The following is an 8147-nucleotide window of genomic DNA, read 5'->3' on the forward strand; positions in this document are numbered from 1 at the left end:
CGGGTGTAAGACAGTTTTACACAGCGAAAACACTTAGGGTTAACTTGACGAGCCTAGCATGTGCAGACATGGCCTCGGAACACGGAGACCGAAAGGTCGAGCATGAGTCGTATAGCAGATACGATCAACATGAAGATGTTCACCGACGTTGGCTAGTCTGTCTCACGTGATGATCGGACACGGCCTAGTTGACTCGGATCATGTGATCACTTAGATGACCAGAGGGATGTCTATCTAAGTGGGAGCTCATAAGATGAACTTAATTATCTTGAACATAGTCAAAAGACCTTTTGCAAATTATGTCGTAGCTCGCGCTTTAGTTCTACTGTTTTAGATATGTTCCTAGAGAAAATATAGTTGAAAGTTGATAGTAGCGATTATGCGATCAGTAGAAAGCTTATGTCCTTAATGCACTGCTCAGTGTGCTGAACCCCAAACGTCGTTTGTGGATGTTGCGAACATCGGACATACAAGTTTTGATAACTACGTGATAGTTCAGTTAAATGGTTTAAGAAGAGGCACCAAAGACGTTTTCAAAACATCGCGAAACATATGAGATGTTTTGAGGGCTGAAATTAGAATTTCAGGCTCGTGCCCACGTCAAGAGGTATAAGACCTCCGACGATTTTCTTAGCCTGCAAACTAAGGGAGAAAAGCTCAATCATTGAGCTTGTGCTGAGATTGTCTGAGTGTAACAATCACTTGAATCGAGTGGGAGTTGATCTTCCAGATGAGATAGTGATGTTTCCCCAAAGTCATTGCCACCAAGCTGCTAGAGCTTCGTGATGAACTATAACATATCAAGGATAGAGATGATGATCCTTGAGGTATTCGCGTTGTTTGACATCGCGAAAGTAGAAATCAAGAAGAAGCATCAATTGTTGATGGTTTATGAAACCACTAGTTTCAAGAAGGGCAAGGGAAAGAAGGGATACTTCATGAAACGGCAAATCAGCTGCTGCACCAATGAAGAAACCCGAGGTTGAACCCAAACCCGAGACTAAGTGCTTCTGTAATAAGGGGAACAACCACTGGAGCAAGATTACCCTAGATACTTGGTAGATGAGAAGGCTGGCAAGGTCGATAGAAGTATATTGGATATACATTGTGTTAATGTGTACTTTACTAGTACTCCTAGTAGCACCAGGGTATTAGATACCGGTTCGGTTGCTAAGTGTTAGTAACTCGAAATAAAAGCTACGGAATAAACGGAGACTAGCTAAAGGAGAGCTGACGGTATGTGTTGGAAGTGTTTCCAAGTTTGATATAATCAAACATCGCACTCTCCCTCTACCATCAAGATTAGTATTAAACCTGAATGGTTTATTGAATCTCGATCGTAGTGATACACATTTTCATGCCAAAAAATATAAGATAGTAATGATAGTACCACTTACTTGAGGCACTGCCATGTAAGTCATAATGGTATAAAACGCATGAAGAAGCTCCATGTTGATGGATCTTTGGACTCACTCGTTTTGAAAGATTTGAGACATGCGAACCATGTCTATTGGTGTATGTGCATGAAGAAACTCCATGCAAATGGACCGTTTGGACTCACTTGATTTTGAATCACTTGAGATATGCAAATCATACCACATAGGCAAGATGACTGAAAAGCCTCGTTTTTCAATAAGATGGAACAAGATAGCAACTTATTGGAAGTAACACATTTTGATGTGTGCAGTCCAATGAGTGCTGAGGCATGCAGTGAATATCGTTATGTTCTTACTTCACAGATGATTCGAGTAGATGTTGAGAATATTTACTTGATGAAACACAAGTCTGAATTATTGAATGGTTCAAATAATTTCAGAGTGAAGTAGAAGATCATTGTGACAAGAGGATAAAATGTCTATGATATGATCATAGAGATGAATATCTGAGTTACGAGTTTTGGCACACAATTAAGACATTGTGGAAATTGTTTCGCAATTAAATACCGCCTGGAACACCATAGTGTGATGGTGTGTCCGAACATCATAGTTGCACCCTGTTGGATATGGTGCGTACCATGATGTCTCTTATCGAATTACCACTATTGTGCATGGGTTAGGCATTAGAGACAACCACATTTACTTTAGTAGGGTACCACGTAATTCCGTTGAGATGACACCGTATGAATTATGGTTTAGAGAAACCTAAGTTGTCGTTTCTTAAAAGTTTGGGGCTGCGACGCTTATATGAAAAAGTTTCAGGTTGATAAGCTCGAACCCAAAGCGGATAAAATGCATCTTCATAGGAAACCCAAAACAGTTGGGTATACCTCCTAATTCAGATTCGAAAGCAATATGGATTGTTTCTAGAATCGGGTCCTTTCTCGAGGAAAAGTTTCTCTCGAAAGAATTGAGTGGGAGGATGGTGGAGACTTGATGAGGTTATTGAACCATCACTTCAACCAGTGTGTAGCAGGGCACAGGAAGTTGTTCCCGTGGCACCTACACCAATTGAAGTGGAAGCTTATGATAGTGATCATGAAACTTCAGATCAAGTCACTCCCAAACCTCGTAGGATGACAAGGATGCGTACTACTTGAGAGTGGTACGTAATCCTGTCTTGGAAGTCATGTTGCTAGACAACAATGAGCCTACGAGCTATGGAGAAGCGATGGTGGGCCCGGATTCCGATAAATGGCTCAAGGCCATAAAACCCGAGAGAGGATCCATGTATGAAAACAAAGTGTAGACTTTGGAAGAACTACTTGATGGTCGTAAGGCTGTTAGGTACATATGGATTTTGAAAGGAAGACAGACATTGATGGTAAGTGTCACCATTGAGAAAGCTCGACTTGTCGTTAAGATGTTTTTCGACAAGTTCAAGGAGTTGACTACGATGAGATTTTCTCACTCGTAGCGATGCTAAGAGTCTGTTGGAATTATATTAGCGATTACTGCATTATTTATGAAATCTTGCAGATAGGATGTCAAAACATTGTTTCCTCGACGATTTTAATGAGGAAAGGTTGTATGTGATACAACCGGAAGGTTTTGTCAATCCCGAAAGATGCTAATAAGTATGCAAAGCTCCAGCAATCCTTCTAAGGACTGGAGTGAGCATCTCGGAGTTGGAATGTATGCTTTGATGATGATCAAAAATTTTGGGTTTGTACAAAGTTTATGAGAAACTTGTATTTCCAAAGAAATGAGTGGGAGCACTATAGAATTTCTGATGAGTATATGTTGTTGACATATTGTTGATCAGAAATGACGTAGAATTTCTGGAAAGCATATAGGGTTATTTTGAAAGTGTTTTTCAATGGAAAGCCTGGATTAAGCTACTTGAACATTGAGCATCAAGATCAATAAGGATAGATAAAAATGCTTAATAATACTTTCAAATGAGCACATACCTTGACATGATCTTGAAGGTGTTCAAGATGGACCAGTCAAAGAAGGAGTTCTTGCCTGAGTTGTAAGGTATGAAGTTAAGACTTAAAGCTCGACCACGGTAGAATAGAGAGAAAGGACGAAGGTCGTCCCCTATGCTTAAGACGTAGGCTCTTCAGTATGCTATGCTGTGTACCGCACCTGAAGTGTGCCTTGCCATGAGTCAGTCAAGGGGTACAAGAGTGATCCAAGAATGGCTCACAGGACAGCGGTCAAAGTTATCCTTAGTAATTAGTGGACTAAGGAATTTTTCTCGATTATGGAGGTGGTAAAAGAGTTCGTCGTAAAGGGTTACGTCGATGCAAGCTTGACACCTATCCGGATAGCTCTGAGTAGAGATACCGGATACATATAATGGAGCAACAATTTAGAATAGCTCCAAGTAGAACAGTTATTTGGAATAGCTCCAAATAGAGCGTGGTAGCTGCATCTAGGAGATGACATAGAGATTTGTAAAACACACACGGATCTGAAAGGTTCAGACCCGTTGACTAAAACCTCTCTCACAAGCAACATGATCAAACTTAAAACTCATTGAGTATTAATCACATAGTGATGTGAACTAGACTACTGATTCTAGTACACTCTTGGGTGTTAGTCACATGGCGATGTGACCTGTGAGTGTTAATCACATGGCGATGTGAACTAGATTATTGACTCTAGTGCAAGTGGGAGACTGTTGGAAATATGCCCTAGAGGCAATAATAAAATTATTATTATTATATTTCCTTGTTCATGATAATTGTCTTCTATTCATGCTATAACTGTATTATCCGGAAATCGTAATACACGTGTGAATACATAGACCACAATATGTCCCTAGTGAGCCTCTAGTTGACTAGCTCGTTGTGATCAACAGATAGTCATGGTTTCCTGGCTATGGACATTGGATGTCGTTGATAACAGGATCACATCATTAGGAGAATGATGTGATGGACAAGACCCAATCCTAAGACTAGCACAAAAGATCGTGTAGTTCATTTGCTAGAGCTTTGCCAATGTCAAGTATCTCTTCCTTTGACCATGAGATCGTGTAAATCCTGGATACCGTAGGAGTGCTTTGGGTGTATCAAACGTCACAACGTAACTGGGTGACTATAAAGGTGCACTACAGGTATCTCCGAAAGTATCTATTGTTTTATGCGGATCGAGACTGGGATTTGTCACTCCGTGTAAACGGAGAGGTATCTCTGGGCCCACTCGGTAGGACATCATCATATGCGCAATGTGACCAAGGAGTTGATCACGGGATGATGTGTTACGGAACGAGTAAAGTGACTTGCCGGTAACGAGATTGACCAAGGTATTGGATACCGACGATCGAATCTCGGGCAAGTAACATACCGATAGACAAAGGGAATTGAATACGGGATCGATTGAGTCCTTGACATCGTGGTTCATCCGATGAGATCATCATGGAACATGTGGGAGCCAACATGGGTATCCAGATCCCGCTGTTGGTTATTGACTGGAGAACGTCTCGGTCATGTCTGCATGTCTCCCGAACCCGTAGGGTCTACACACTTAAGGTTCGATGACGCTAGGGTTATAAAGGAAGCTTGTATGTGGTTACCGAATGTTGTTCGGAGTCCCGGATGAGATCCCGGACGTCACGAGGAGTTCCGGAATGGTCCGGAGGTAAAGATTTATATATAGGAAGTCCTGTTTCGGCCATCGGGACAAGTTTCGGGGTCATCGGTATTGTACCGGGACCACCGGAAGGGTCCCGGGGGCCCACCGGGTGGGGCCACCTGCCCCGGGGGGCCACATGGGCTGTAGGGGGTGCGCCTTGGCCTACATGGGCCAAGGGCACCAGCCCCAAGAGGCCCATGCGCCTAGGGAACCCTAGGGCCCTCCCCTTCCCCTATATATATGAGGCCTAGGGGCTGCCCATAACACGCGATTTGATCTCTCGTTGGTGCAGCCCTGCCCCTCTCCCTCCTCCTCCTCTCCCATGGTGCTTGGCGAAGCCCTGCGGGATTGCCACGCTCCTCCACCACCACCACGCCGTTGTGCTGCTGTTGGATGGAGTCTTCCTCAACCTCTCCCTCTCTCCTTGCTGGATCAAGGCATGGGAGACGTCACCGGGCTGTACGTGTGTTGAACGCGGAGGTGCCGTCCGTTCGGCACTAGGATCATCGGTGATCTAAATCACGACGAGTATGACTCCATCAACCCCGTTCACTTGAACGCTTCCGCTTAGCGATCTACAAGGGTATGTAGATGCACTCTCTTTCTACTCGTTGCTGGTCTCTCCATAGATAGATCTTGGTGACACGTAGGAAAATTTTGAATTTCTGCTACGTTCCCCAACACAACTATGCTGTGGGCCTTTAGCAGGCCAAAAGAGACAGCGGGCTTGTACTGGACCATGAAGAGCATGGGCCGCTAAGAGGCCGAAAGTCAGGTCGTACTGTAAATGGCCCAACTGTGTTGTGGGCCTTTAGCAGGCCGAAAGAGAAACCGGGTTGGTATTGGATAATGAAGAGCATGGGCCTTTAAAAGGCCAAAATTCAGGTCCGACTACAAATGGCCCAACTCATTTATGGGTCGTCAACAGGTTGAAAGATACACCAGGCCGGGAATTGGCCCAACACTTAAATGGGTCGCTAAAAGGCCAAAACTCAGGTCCGACTACAAATGGCCCAACTCATTTATGGGCCGTCAACAGGCTGAAAGACACACCGGGCCAAAAATTAGCCCAACACTTAAGTGGGTCGCTAAAAGGCCGAAAGATGTACATCCTGAAAATCGGCCCATCCCTTGAATGGGCTGTTAACTGGCCGAAATCACATCAGGACGATATTGAGCCCAAATATATAGCGGGATGTTAACGGGCTCAAACTGACGATGGGCTGCGATGGTGTTAAATGTTTAATAGGTCGTTGACGGGCCGAATTGGCACATCTCGTATGGGCTGTGGTCTTAAATGGACCTGACACAAGTAGGCCTTATATGGGCCGACCTGCTAATTTTTACTGGGCCGGCCTTTTTTAATGGAATGGGCCACTGTTGGGCCGTGCCACGTGTTGACCTATCATAGGCGCCTCATGTCCAATGAGTGGATGACATCTGTCCCAACGGTGAGCGAACACGTGTTTCCTCCGGCCAATGAGAATTTTATACATGGAAAATCCTCATTGGTCAGGGCTGTTAACGGGTTATTGGATCCAAAACCGGACCCGATAGCTTAACGGCAACCCGTTATGGTGGATGCCACGTGTCGGTCACCCTTGACGAAAGCACTTTCATGACGCGCCATTTATCGTCATGGAAGTGGACACTTCCGTGATGATAATTTTGGTAATGTCATGGAACACTTCTACGACAGCACAGGTATGACTATCTTGATTCTGTCATAAAATCCTCATGGATGTACATGCATGACAGAAAACGTGACCTACTGTGACAAACACGTATCATCACAGAAGTGTATATTTTTGTTGTGCATCAAAGCTTTAGATAAAGATAGAAGGAAATAGCAAGTAAAGCTTTGGCAAGACATGCAACATGCATTAACTACCCCTACATGTATGCAATCATCTGATGATGGATCACAAGAGTATGAGAATGCATAACATGTCAGAGCAAGCAATGGGTTAAATGTGGCTTGGTTATATGCATCAGAGCAAATGATATAGATACTGGAAATGTACCTTCATGTTTATGAATCTCTCTTGCAAACAATATGTACCACAACAAGAGGTATTCATGCACATGAGTGTGATGCATATACTTACCTTGTGGTCTTGAGCTAGCTTTGAAGAAGATGTACCTGGGTAAACAAGGTTAGATAACACAAGAACATCTACTAGACAGAGCAAGAGCTAAAGAACACAAGAATACCCAGACTGGGAAGACATGTAGAGAGTGAGTACTAGGTACTCTATTTGGTTATTGACATGTCCCCAACAATAAACATATGCAATGAATTCCAAAGATTTTCTTCCTTGGGTGTCTTTCTCCCCCTGAATCTGCATGGGATAATGGGAGCAGATAGGGTAATAGAAAATCAGAGCAAACAAGAAAATTAGAGCAAGATAAAATCAGAACACATACTATCATGGTGTAACGCCCCGGATTCGTTGTGCCAGTTATTCGCCGTAGTTGCCTCGTCATTTGCTTACGTGTTGCATTTTATCATGTCATCATGTGCATCTCATTTTGCATACATGTTCGTCTCATGCATCCGAGCATTTTCCCCGTTGACCGTTTTGCAATCCGGCACTCCTATGTTCCCCCTGCGTCCCCCTTTTGTCTCTCGTTGTGAGCGGGTGTTAAACATTCTCGGAATGGACCAAGGTTTGTCAAGCGGCCTTGGTATAGCACCGGTAGACCGCCTGTCAAGTTTCGTGCCATTTGGAGGTCGTTCGATACTCTAACGGTTATCCGGGTAGCCGCAAAAGCCTCTTTGTGTTGCAGCCCAACACCCCTCCAAAGTGGCCCAATAACCCATCCAAACACCCTCCATGCTCTCGGTCGTTCGATCACGATCGTGTGGGCGAAAACCGCTCCTCATTTGGGGTCTTCTAGCTCCCTCTACCTATAAATATGCCCTCTCCCCCGAAATTCACGGATGAATCCTTCCCCCCGAAACCCTAGCCCCGCTCCTCTCGCCCGCCGGACATGTCCAATCCCGCCGGACACGTCTAGCCGCCGCCCCTCCGCGAATCCTGCGCCGCCACGTGTCCCTCCGCCGCCATCTCGCCCGCGCCCCACCGCCCCGGCCCGCGAGCCCAGGGCAGGCCCGCCCGGGCCCAC

Source organism: Triticum dicoccoides, chromosome 5B (assembly GCF_002162155.2).
Source record: "Triticum dicoccoides isolate Atlit2015 ecotype Zavitan chromosome 5B, WEW_v2.0, whole genome shotgun sequence".
NCBI lineage: Eukaryota > Viridiplantae > Streptophyta > Magnoliopsida > Poales > Poaceae > Triticum > Triticum dicoccoides.